Raw genomic sequence first — 13,890 nt, 5'->3', positions numbered from 1 at the left:
AAAAGATATGGTAAAAATATGGCACATAAAATTTAAAATGGTATACCTGTATAGACCATTTACCGTGAATGAAGCTTGCAGGACTTGAAAGTTGCTCAGGGTGTCAGTCAGTGAATGTGAAGGCCTAGGACATTACTGTACACTACAGTAGACACTTCGGCTACACTAAATATATTTTAAATTTTTTCTTCAATAATAAATTAACCTTCGCTTACTATTGCGTTTTTCTTTTTTTTTTTTTTTCTTTTTTTTTTTTTTTTTGAGGCAGAGTCTCACTCTGTCACCCAGGCTGGAGTGCAGTGGTACGATCTCAGCTTACTGCAACCTCCACCTCCCAGGTTCAAGCAATTCTAATTCCTCAGCTCCCTGAGTAGGTGAGACTACAGGCACCTGCCACCATATCCTGCTAATTTTTGTATTTTTAGTAGAGATAGGGTTTTGCCATGTTGGCCAGGCTGGTCTCGAACTCCTGGCCTCAAGTGATCTACCCGCCTCGGCCTCCCAAAGTGCTGGGATTACAGACATGAGCCACTGCACCCGCCCTACTACTACTTTTTTACTTTATAAACTTATAAAGTTTTCTTTAACTTTTTGACTCTTTTGTGATAACACTTATCTTAAAACATACATTGTGTAGCTGTACAAAAATATTTTCTTTATATCTTTATTCTATAAGGTGTTTTTTTTTTTTTTTTTTTGAGATGGAGTCTCACTCTCCACCCAGGCTGGAGTGCAATGGCGTGATCTCAGCTCACTGTAGCCTTTCCCTCCTGGGTTCAAGCGATTTCCAGTGCTAATTCTTGTATTTCTAGTAGAGACAGGGTTTCACCATGTTGGCGAGGCTGGTCTTGAACTCCTGACTTCAAGTCATCTGCCCACCTTGGCCACCCAAATTGCTGGGATTACAGGCATGAGCCATGGCACCCGGCCTGTTTTTTTCTATTTTAAAAAATTTTTACTATTTTTTTTTTTACTTTTAAAACTTTTGTTACAAACTAAGATACAAACACACATATCAGTCTAGCCCTATAGAGGGTCAGGATCATCAATATCACTGTCTTTCACCTCTACATCTTGTCCCACTGGAAGGTCTTCAGGATCAATTACATGCACTGATCTGTCATTTCCTATGTTAACAATGCCTTCTTCTGAAATGCTTCCTGAAGGACCTGCCTGAGGCTCTTATTGGGGTGGTGTCACTCTTTTTAGAAATATGTTCACGGTGGTTTGCTTTTCTTTTTTTTATTTTTAATTTTTTCATTGTAGATTTGCTTGTAAGCAGGTAATGTACCATGGACATTCCTCTCTCTTAATGAAAACCTTTCCCTGTTAGGGTCTATGTTTTCAAACTTTTTTTTTTTTTTTTTTTTGATGGAGTCTCACTCTTGTCCCCCAGGCTGGAGTGCAGTGGTGTGATCTGGGCTCACTGCAACCTCCTCCTCCTGGGTTCAAGCGATTCTCCTGCCTCAGCCTCCTGAGTAGCTGAGATTACAGGCACCTGCCACCACTTCCAACTAATTTTTGTATTTTTAGTAGAGATGGGGTTTCACCATGTTGGCCAGGCTGGTCTCAAACTCCTGACCTCAAGTGATCCACCCGCCTCAGCCTCCCAAAGTGCTGGGATTATAGGCGTGAACCACCGCGCCCAGCCTATTTTCAAACTTTTTAAGGAGCCTTCTGAGGTCTGCAAAAGCTTCTGATAAATGCTTCACTGTGAATTTTCTTGGTGGTTCTTGTTTTATATCTCCTACAGTTTCCTTTTCTCTTGCCTCTTCTTCAGCTGCATGTTCTTATCCATTTCAAACAACTCTTCATTAGTCAATTCCTCAGGAACCACCTCTAGGAGCTCCTCAATGTTGTCATCCTCATTCACGCCCAGGTTAAAGTTGTTTGCCATCTTAACCACAGCTTTACTGATTTTGCAGCCTCCCCATCCTTAGCAAATCCTTTACAGTCATGGACAAACCTCTTGAGTCTCTTCTTCCAGATGCCATCCATACACTCCTTGGTGACATCACCCCAAGCCCAAAAAAGATTCTTCTTAATGCAGTCATAGATGTTGTAATCCTCCCAGATTTGCGTCAGTGTTTTCTTCAGTTGCAGAAATAGCCTGAAAGAAGGTCCTCCTCAGGTAGTGAGCTTTAAAAGCTGCTGTAACTGGCCGGGCACGGTGGCTCACCCCTGTAATCCCAGCACTTTGGGAGGCCAAGGTGGACAGATCACGAGGTCAGGAGTACAAGACCAGCCTGGCCAACATGGTGAAACCCTGTCTCTACTAAAAATACAAAAATTAGCCAGGCATGGTGGCACACACCTGTAATCCCAGCTACTCAAGAGGCTGAGGCAGGAGAATCGCTTGAACCGAGGGGGTGGAAGTTGCAGTGAGTCAAGATTGCGCCGCCACTGCACTCCAGCCTGGGTGACAGAGTGAGACTCCGTCTCAAAAAAAAACACCTGCTGTAACTCCTTGATCCATTGGATCAAAGAGGTGGTATTTGGAGGGAGAAACACCTTGATGTTGGGATGAAGAGCGCCAATAAAAGGAGAATGTGCAGGAGTATTAACAGCAATAAGCGATAGCTCACGTCTGTAATCCTAGCACTTTGGGAGGCTGAGGCAGGCAGATCACTTGAGCCCAGGAGTTCAAGACCAGCCCGGCCAAAATGGTTAGACTCTGTCTCTACAAAAAAAAAAAAAAAAACACAAAAATTAGTCAGGTGTGGTGGCTTGCACCTGTCATTCCAGCTACCCAGGAGGCTGGGGTGGGAAAACTGCTTGAGCCCAACAGGTGGAGGTTGCAGTGAGCCAAGATCACACTGCTGCACTCCAGCCTGGGTGACAGAACAAGACCTTGTCTCAAAAAAATGAAAATAAAAAACAATAAGCAGAATCTTGGAAAGTTCGTTATCCTCCAAACAGTACTTCTCCATTCTGCTGGCATAGTAATTCCAGAGAGAATCCTGAAAGAAGATTCATGACTGTTAAGTAATGCAGTACACTGGCCTGTGTGAGCTTATTTATATTCTTGAAGGTCCTGGGGCTCTCACTGTGCCAGATCACAAAGGGTTTCAATTTGTAGCCTGCAACATTGTCTCCATGCAAGACTGTTACCCTGTGCTCGAAAGCCTTGAAACCTGGCATTAGCTTGATCTTCTTCCTTGTGGATGAAAGTCCTTTTAGGCATCCGTTTCCAAAAGAGTTCTATCTATAAAGAAAGTTTGCCCTGGCAAGTATTTTCCTCCACAATCAACTTATCTAAAGTCTCCAAACATTCTTCAGCTGCCTTCACATCAGCACTCACAGACTCGCCACTCACTTTCACATTATGTAATGGCTAACAATTCTGGAATTGTTTAAACCACCCAGAGCAAACAGTAAATTCAACATTGTAGTCAGGTCCAGCCTTTTCTTTTATCATTGCAAACAAACTTTTTGCTTTGGCTGTGTTGGTCATGGTACTGAGAGGGATGTGCTTCTGTGTAGGACCTTCAATCCAGGTCATTAGAAATATCTCCATATCTGATATAGAACCTTCTCAAATTTGTGTTAATCCCATTGCCTTTAATGAAGCAAATACTTTAACAGCTTCCATCACTTAGTTATTCTTCAAAATCATAGCTATGGTGGAATGGGACATGCCTGCCTGATAAACAAACATTATCACTGACTTTTCACTTTTGTAGTTCTTAATCACTTTTAATTTTTTTTTTTTTTTTTTTTTTTTTTTTTTTTTTTTTGAGATGGAGTTTCGCTCTGTCGCCCAGGCTGGAGTGCAGTGGTGTGATGTCAGCTCACTGCAAGCTCGGCCTCCCGGCTCCCGGGTTCATGCCATTCTCTTGCCTCAGCCTCCCAAGTAGCTACAGGCACCCAACACCACGCCCAGCTAATTTTGTTTTTGTATTTTTAATAGAAACAGGGTTTCACCATGTTAGCCAGGACGGTCTCAATCTCCTGACCTCATGATCCGCCCACCTCAGCCTCCCAAAGTTTTGGGATTACAGGTGTGAGCCACTGCACCCGGCCCAATCACTTTTAATCTTTTTTTCTGGGTCAATCACTCAATGTGGCTCTTACTAACAACATTAGCCATAATTTTTGAATGCTAAGGGCTGTAATGAACACAATGCAAGATTGTGTATGTTGCCCATTGTTGACCAAAACATTGTTATGTGGCACATAACTGTACTTATATCCAAACAACTTAATAAGTATTTAAATCCTAGCAACTTACTAGCCATTTGAAAAAAGAATACAGAGTTGAAAGAATAGAAAATATTCATATTTCATCACAGTTAAATAACAGAATTGCATCATTATGGGATTTGTGTACCTGTTGAGCCCTGTACTACTTCTCAAACCTTGGAACCAGATTGGATACCACCACTCTTATTCCCTGCGCCACATTGATTTTCACATGCTGCTTGCCTTTAACATAGTTGTGCTGAATACGATGACATACCAAAAAGATATGTCATCAAAAAGACTGTTTTGCAATCTCCTGTTGAAACTATGAATTACCTCAAGCTACATAGGTTTAGTTTGTATGGTATCATTGTGTTTTCCTTGAATTTTGAAAACTTCCCATGCTACCCCTGTGAGTTTGCTGCAGTGCCCCAGATACTTTGGCACAGATTGAAAGGGAAATGTATAGAATTGAATGCATATATTGGAAGAACAGTGTGAGAAGATAATTATAGTCAAATGCAGCAAGTAGGTACAGGCTACCAGGATTTGGAGAAGCATTTAGAAAGTGTCTAAATTGCTTTGAGTAGACTATAAGTAGAATTCTGGACATTGAAGACACTACCAATGAAAATTCAAATTCAAAAGAAAGTAAGGAAGCTGCTACTAAAAACTTGAGGAAGGCTGGATCCTTTTATGTAGTGGCAGAAAGCCAAAGAGAAAGTGTCTGTATCCTGATGACATCATCTCAGTCACTGGACCCAGGTTTGCTTGAATCCAGATGAACCCGTAGACAATAAATTCTATATTCTGCTTAAACAGATCAGATTTAAATTGTGTTTTTAATACTAATAACTAATCATTAATGAAATCTAAAATAAATAACCTGCTACTTGGGAGGCTGAGGCAGGAGGATTACTTGAGCCCTGGAGGTGGAGGTTGCAGTGAGCCAAGACTGTGCCACTGCACTCCAGCCTGGGTGGCAGAGTAAGACCCCATCTCAAAAATAAATAAATAAATAAATAACCTATTGTGTTCTTGGGGATTTTTTTGGAGTTTTTTTTTTTTTAATTGAGACAGCGTCTCACTCTGTTGCCCAGGCTGGAGTGCAGTGGTGCGATCCCAGCTCACTACAACCCCTGCTTCCCGGGTTCAAGTGATTCTCCTGCCTCAGCCTCCTGAGTAGCTGGGATTACAGGCACACACCACCACACCTGGCTAATTTTTGTATTTTTAGTAGAGACGGGATTTCACCATGTTGGTCAGGCTGGTCTCAAACTCCTGACCTTGTGATCCGCCCAACTCGGCCTCCCAAAGTGCTGGGACTACAGGCGTGAGCCACCGCACCCGGCAAAAATAACCTATTGTTGAGAATGGGAAACAAGTTCTTTGTTGAGCATTTGCTACTGCCTTTAATAATAATAAACTGCTGTAAATTATACAAAGACAGAATCTACCGAATGCATCAGTGTTCAAAGAGAATATGAGACTACCTCCTATATATAAAGGAGCTATATATAATAAAGATAATTATGGTCAAATGTGGCAAGTAGGTATGGGCTATATAAAGGATAAGGAGGTGTGTGTGTGTATATATATATATACATATATATACACACGTATATAGGAAGGTAGTCTCATATCAAACACACACACACACATATATATACTAGAGATAGAATAGTCTCATATATCTCACACACAAACACACACACACACACACATATATATGTACTAGAGATAGAATCTTGCTATGTTGTCCAGGCTGGAATGCAGTGGCACAAAGCACAATCATAGCTACTATAGCCTTGAACTCCTGGACTCAAAGGATCCTCCTGCCTCAGTCTCCCAAGTAGCTGAAACTATAGACATACTGCTTTAACCAACTAGAAGATCCTTTTGAGCTCACTCTGCCTATTGTATCTTGTGCTATGCAAAGTTCTCCTCTGAGTGATTTGCCACATCTTTATTTTTTACTGTACACCATAACATCCTGTGGAATTTACTGGCTCAAATTTTATTATTAACACAAATATGAATGCTAAAATCATATGACAGAACTGTTATAGTCATCCAAATGATCCAGGGCATACTTATATTAATTTTTTGTTATTGAAGCAAAAACCTGGAATATAATTATTGCAAAAACAGTGTGGCCCCAGGTATCTCCAGGCCCCAATTTGAGAAACACTGCTGTAAGTGATAGAAAGCCATTTAACCATTTAAACTGTGGTGACATCCTTTTCATGTCAAGCAGAGCAATGCTGAACACACTCCAATCTTTCCTGAATTAGTCAAGACTCATTATTCTAAATATTAACAATTTTCAGGCTCTATCAGAACCTCATCAAGGTGTGTCAGGATAGTCTCCCTATGCTAATTAGCCCCAAATTGCTGCATTAGCGGGCCATATATCAGCATTTGGTAGTTTCTTTTATCTTTATTTCTAACCATCAATTTCCTTTTATCTTGCTTTCTGTTTATCTTGAGAAACAATATCTTAAACTTCTATAATATATATTTCCTAATAATTTGTGAGAATTAAAACTTAGTGATTTATTGCATTAGTATCTGTCATTTAATTGCTCAATAAATATTAGATAATCACTTACATATAAGCCAAATTTATCTCCAGATGGATCTGTCTACTAAGAGCTAAATGATACTCGATACTTCTGCCTGGAAATCTCATAGGCATTGTAGTGGATTGATTGTAAAAATGTCCCAATTCTTTATCTCTCCCTATAACCATGCCCTTTGCCATGTGACTTTGCTGCTCTTTCCACCAAGAGGTGGCATCTGCTTAGGGTGACTGACCATCCCAGTTTGCCCAGGACTGAGGGGTTTCCTGGCACACAGGACTAGAGTGCTGAAACCCGCAAAATCATGAGCAAACCAGGATGAGTTGATCACCACAAGTCCAATTCCCCTTTTGAATCTGGGCTGACCTCATGGCTAGCTTTAGTCAGTAGAATACAGTGGAAGTGACAATGTAAAAGTTCCAAGCATGGATCTCAAAAGGCATTTTACAATTCTCCTCTTGCTCAGATCCCCGCCACTGCAGGCCACCTGCAGATTAGCCTGCTAGTTGATGAGATGGCCCAGTGACCCTTGTCACCTCAGCTGACAGCCAACCAACTGCCAGCCATGAGAGTGAGGCCATTCCAAACAAGCCAGCGTCCAATTCAGTCAGCCCTCCACAGACACATGAGCGAGCTTAGACATACAAACAATAAGAAATGCTTATTGTTTCAAGCTACTGAGTTTTACGGTAACTTGTGACACAGAAGTAGCTAACTGATAGAGATACCTCAAACTCAGCATTAAAGCTAAACATATATCCCAGAGAAATGAAGACTTGTGTTAATACAAAACATATACACAAGTGTTTATAGCAGCTTTATTCAGAATAATCAAAATCTGGAAAAATCCAGATGTCTTTCAATGGGCAACTGGTTAAACTGTGGGATATAATATCATGGAATACTACTCAACAATAAAAAAGGATAAATTATTGTTACATACAACAATCTGGACAAATCTCCAGAAAATTATGTTCTCTGAGAAAAAAAAAAGCCAATCTCAAAAGCTTTCATACTATATGACTCCATTGATGTAACATTATTGAAATGATAAATTATAGGAATACAGAATAGATTAGTCAATATCCTTGTTGTAGGCCAAGCACAGTGGCACATTTCTGCAGTCCCAGCTACTGGGGAGGCTGAGTCAAGGGGATCACTTGAGCCCGGGAATTGTGGTCCAACCTGGGCAACATAGCAAGACTCTATCTCCTTAAAAAAAAAAAAAAAGTTGTTGATTTGCACTATAACTTCACACTATCACTGGGGGAACTGTGGAAAGGGTACAAAGGATCACTCTATCATCTCTCACAACTGCATGTGAATCTGATTACCTCAAAATTAAAAGTTTAATTTTAATTTTTTTTTTTTGAGATGGAGTCTCGCTCTGTTGCCCAGGCTAGAGGGCAGTGGCACAATCTCAGCTTACCACAACCTCTGCCTCCCAGGTTCAAGCTATTCTCCTGCCTCAGCCTCCCAAGTAGCTGGGACTACAGGCGTGCCCCACCATGCCCAGCTAATTTTTCTATTTTGAGTAGAGACAGGGTTTCACTATGTTGGCCAGGCTGGTCTCGAAGTCCTGACCTCGTGATCCACCCGCCTCCGCCTCCCAAAGTGCTGGGATTGCAGGTGTGAGCCACCATGCCTGGCCAAATTTTTCTAACCTTTTGAATTTTCTATTGTTCTTGGGCCAAAAATCTATTAGGTCCTACATGATATATTCCCTGCCTACCTTGCCAGCCCCAACCTACATACTCTCCTCATTCACTGTGGTCCGGCCCAGCTCACCTTCTTCCAGGTTTTCAAATGTCCCTTTCAGACTCAGAACTTTGCACATACTACTTCTTCTTTCTATAATGCTTTTCTCTCAACTATTTACCTAGCTAACTCTCATTTACCCTTTAAGTCTTTTATATGTCATTTTTTCCCTTCAGTCACTCACTATGTGATGGGGTTATTTCATACAATAAATACATGGTTCATACCAACAGAGTTTACAGTATTTGGCCATCTGGGTCCAGGTTACTTTTGATGTTTACTTCCCTTTTGTTATCCCAAGACTTAAGTAAAACCTTGTTTAAACATCTCAGGATTCCAGCAGCTATTCTTTGGATTATGACAGAGTATCAAAAGTATAATAGAGATAAGAGTGAAACCCTTTACTGAGTTCAACCAGGGAAGGTAATTGCATAGTAAGAAATGCTCAGCCTGGTGCGGTGGCTCACGCCTGTAATCCTAGCACTTTGGGAGGCTGAAGTGGGTGGATCGCCTGAGGTCAGGAGTTCTAGACCAGCTTGGCCAACATGGAGAAACCCTGTCTCTACTAAAAATACAAAGACTAGCCAGGCATGGTGGTGCTCTCCTGTAATCCCAGCTACTCAGGGGGCTGAGGCAGGAGAATTGCTTGAACCCGGGAGGCAGAGGTTGCAGTCAGTCATCCAAAATCACACCACTGCACTCTAGCCTGGGCAACAGAGCAAGACTCCATCTCAAAAAAAAAAAAAAGAAAGAAAAGAAAAGAAAAAAGAAATGTCCAAGGCCAGGTGCGGTGGCTCACGCCTGTAATCCGAGCACTTTGGGAAGCCAAGGCGGGCAGATCACTTGAGATCAGGAGTTCAAGGCCAGCCTGGCCAACATGGCGAAATCCCATCTCTACTAAAAATACAAAATTTAGCCAGGCGTGGTGGTGCAGGACTATAGTCCCAGCTACTCTACTGGGGAGGCTGAGGCAGGAGAATCACTTGAACCTGGGAGGTGGAGTTTGCAGTGAGCTGAGATCACGCCACTGCACTCCAGCCTGGGCAACAGAGCAAGACTCTATCTCAAAAAAAGAAAAAAGAAAAAAAGAAATGCCCAAGATGAAACTACAAGGATACAACAGTCAGGGCTGTGAAGTCTAGCTGCCCCTTCCCCCACAGGCTGTCACACACATAGCACTTTTCGTATACTAATATGTGCAATTTGTTAGCTTTACTATGAATTGGGTCGATATAGATGAAGACCCTAAATGACCACTGGGTGTCATCACTGTCTTACACAAGACTTGGTGTGGCTCCTTAGTATTCAATCTTTTCTGGAATGTGGTGATAAATTGTGCTCAGTTCTAAATGAAACCAAAGCACATCATCAATTCAGAACTTAGCTATGTAGTAACACCAGCAAGGAGTACACAACTGAGGACTGAGAAATAGGCAAAAACAATGTCTTGAAATGGCCCAAAATGACATCCCAAAGTTCATTCACTTAAGTTTGTGTACGTTCCTCAAATGAAAGCCATTTGGGCCCTTTTAGTGGGAAGTTTCCTTTTTTTTTTTCTTTTTCGTATTTGAAGTTATTTCATTATTAGTACCTCTTCTCTTTTTGCTGCCTTTGCCCTCGTTCATTCCATTATCCTAGGCACTGTCGTCCAAAAAAGACTAAAGTAGTAAGTTGGCTTATCACCCCATGACAACTCCTAAGCATAATAAGCATGTGCCCAAGGCAAGAGTGACACTGACATGGAGGGGAGGGTCCCATGTGGCACAGTGACAAAATTTCTGCAATCCATCACCTTTAAAAGGAAACACATATGATTGGGGCTTAGACCTGAAAGAACCCCACTAATGATCATTTAAAGACTTATGTTCCTAAGGATAACAACCAGCTATGCTAACCTCTTTCTATTCATGGACTGAATGCACCTAGGAATCAAATGGTTTCAGGTCTGTGCTTGGCTTCCCATTCATCTGGTTTTCACAGATAAAGGATATTCTGGACTTTTTCCTGTAATTTTTTCCTAACAAAGTCATTGCATCCTAACTTCAAGGTCATTGTATTCGTTATAGTAGCTAAGCTGCCATATATATATGTATGTATGTGTATATATATATATGTGTGTGTGTGTGTGTATATATATATGTGTATATATATGTGTATGTATATATATATATATCCCAAAAGTCAGTATCTTAAAATGTAAGAAGTTTATTTCTTGGTGAGATAACCTTCCAAATAAGTGATGAAGATTCCCCTAGGCGGTGAGTCCCCTAGGGCCTCTAGGAGCCTCTAGGGCCATGTCATCTTCATAGTTGAAGCTGGTTCCAGACAGCGGGAGGAAAAAGAGAGCAGAGAGGAGTCTCAACTCTGTCTAAAAGGTCCTGTCCTGGGAGAGGCACACATGGCTTCTACTCATGTTCCATTCTCTTGGATTGAATGGCATGGTTACACATAAGTGTAAAGGGGGCTAGGGAATAGTTTAGCTGCATTCCCCAAAAATCAGATTTGGAGAAACAACACTTGATCCATTCCACAACTATCCATCAGTAGTCTAAGTGAAGTTTTGTTCAATTAAACATTAAACTGAGGCACAGAGAAGTTAAATAACTTTCCGTAATTTATACAGTTAGCAAGTAGCCAAGTTAGGATTTAAGCCCAGAGCCCATACTTTTAACCACTGTATATATTAACTCTAAAAGTATTAACATCTAAAAGTATTGGCATCTATAGGCCGGGCGCGGTGGCTCACACCTGTAATCCCAGCACTTTGGGAGGCCGAGGTGGGCAGATCACGAGGTCAGGAGATTGAGACCATCCTGGCTAACATGGTGAAACCCTGTCTCTACTAAAAATACAAAAAATTAGCTGGGCATGGTGGCGGGCACCTGTACTCCCAGCTACTCGGGAGGCTGAGGCAGGAAAATGGTGTGAACCCAGGAGGCAGAGGTTCCAGTGAGCCGAGATCGCGCCACTGCACTCCAGCCTGGGCGACAGAGCAAGACTCCTTCTCAAAAAAAAAAAAAAAAGTATTGGCATCTATAATCATGACCTGAAGGCCCAGAAGGCACAAAAAAAAAAAAAAAAAGAGTCACATATTTGGCCATACAAAACTTAAAATCTCTGAACTAGAAAAGAGAATAAACAAAAGTAAAAGAGAAGCAATTAACTTGGAATATTGACTATAAACACAATAATGAGTTAATCTCCAAAATATGTAACGATTTCCTGTAAATCAATTTTTTAAAAACAGAAAAATGGGCAGAGAACAAAAATAGGCAATTCACAGAAGAAAATCAAATGCCTATATAAAAACACAAGCCAAGCATGTGATGGCACATGCCTGTAGTCCCAGCTACTCTGGAGGCTGAGGCAGGAGGATCACTTGAGCCCAGGAGTTCAAGATCAGCCTGGACAAAATATAGCAGAGCACCCCTCTCTAAAAAAATAAAAAGAAAAAGAAAAGATACACACTCTACTAATGTAAAGCCTTTGCAAGTTAAAATATGGCACTATTTTAAGCCTATCATATTCAAAAAACACTGAAGATTCCTAACATTCTTGGTGAGAATGCTGAGAAATGAGTATAGAGCTTAAATTGCTTGTTTTTTAAGGAGAGCTTAGTGGTAGCTATTAAAATGTTGACATACAATCCAGTTACTAGGATTCTAGTTTACAAATATAATTGAACATGTGGGCAAAGCTCTCCAGAAGACATTCACTCATGTGTTGTTTGTAAATATCGGAAATCATCTAGACCACAAGGCAAAGAAGATAGTCAAATAAGTGATGATACCTTCCTCACACATTCTCCTTAAGAAAATGATTGCTCTGTAAGTACTGACATAGAAAAAAAAGATTTCTAAAAAATAAAAATGCTGGCCAGTCGCAGTGGCTCACACCTATAATCCCAGCACTTTGGGAGGCGGAGGCGGGCGGATCACTTGAGGTCAGGAGTTGGAGACCAGCCTGGCCAACATGGTGAAACCCTATCTCTACTAAAAATACAAAAATTAGCTGGGCATAGTGGCACGCGCCTGCAATTCCAGCTACTCGGGAGGCTGAGGCAGGGGAATCACTTGAACCTGGAAGGCAGAGGTCGCAGTGAGCCAAGATGCACCATTGCACTCCAGCCTGGGCAACAAGAGGGAAACTCCATCTCAAAAGAAAATAAATAAATAAATAAATAAATAAATAAATAAATAAAAGAAATAGAAATACAAATACAAATGCTTACGTGTTTACACATTTGAAACATGTATAGGGTTTTATGCATTTGAAAACGCGTGCACAAGTACATGCAAACAATCTGACATACGGCAAACAATAACTGAGCCTATACTGCCTAGGGTCAGTTCCCTGTGAATAACCTGCAAGGTTCTCACCCCTACTCCCCTCTCCATTTTCAAAGAAGCGAGCAGAAGCAGCCCAGGTGTAGCACACAGGGAAATTACGGAGACGCTTGCCACGGCGGGACTTTGCCCCGCTTACTGAATGGGGCAGTCCTTGCCGCCCGGGTTAGGAGCAGTGTTTGGCCTTTCCAAACTTCAGTGCTGCAGGCGGGCCCTGCACTTCCCCATCCACAGCGCCTGACCACTTCACAAGGCCCCTGGACCACTCACTGCCGCCTCGGAGGCCCACGCCCAAATCCCCTGGCCTGGTCTGATCCACTGGATCCCGGAAACAGCGTCTGCCTTCACCTTGGCAGCAGCCAGGACAAGGCCTGCTTAGACACGAGTGAGAAAAGTGGGCCTACACCCTCTCCGCCTGGGCCTCCCTCCGCAGTTTAAAACCCATTCAGCTGAGGCCCGAGAATACCGAGTCTCGCGGTAAACCCGGCGGCGATGAACATATAATGGTGTATTTCCAGGCAATAATCCCACAAGGAAGAGCTCAGTATCACCTGCATTCCACAGATGCAAACGACGAAGCACAGAAATATTCAGTCCTTTCCCCAAGGCCACAAAGTCTGGCTCCCGAGCACACGTGTCAGCACATCCTCTTCACATCCATAGGAGGTGGCACAACGCTTTTGCTCTAAAATGAGAGAGTGGAAAGAAAGACTCTGTCAAAGAGAAGGGAATTTTGTGTCCAAGGGTAGTCTCTGAGTTCCAGACGTTTCCTTCCCAGTTCTCCCATTTGGTGGTTGTGGTGATGGTGGTAGCGATGGTGTGTGTGTGGTGTGTGTGTGTGTGTGTGTGTGTGTGTGTGTGTTTTGCTTTAACCACTGAATAGACACTAAAGTGAAAAGGGTCTAAGGCCTGCGAGGCTCTGAAAGTTCCAGAAGCATGCTGCACTGACAACCCAATGCTGAGAACACCTAGGGCCTGCACGTGGGTTCACCTCTGCAGCTCTTAGGGGAGGAGTTGTGGTT

General features: G+C 42.1%; 1 long non-coding RNA gene across 1 annotated transcript in view; it reads right to left on the bottom strand.

Annotated features, from left to right (window-relative positions):
• The window catches only part of LOC134759374 (uncharacterized), a 55,729-nt gene extending 42,180 nt beyond the window's left edge, over positions 1-13,549 (bottom strand). Inside the window, exon 1 of the long non-coding RNA XR_008522847.2 lies at positions 13,420-13,549. This is a non-coding gene — a long non-coding RNA (uncharacterized LOC134759374). The remainder of the gene's footprint in view (positions 1-13,419) is intronic.
• Between the last annotated feature and the right edge of the window lie 341 nt (positions 13,550-13,890).

The sequence above is a fragment of the Pongo abelii genome, chromosome 11 (genome assembly GCF_028885655.2).
Source record: "Pongo abelii isolate AG06213 chromosome 11, NHGRI_mPonAbe1-v2.0_pri, whole genome shotgun sequence".
Lineage (NCBI taxonomy): Eukaryota > Metazoa > Chordata > Mammalia > Primates > Hominidae > Pongo > Pongo abelii.
This window is presented reverse-complemented; position numbering and strand designations above follow the sequence as displayed.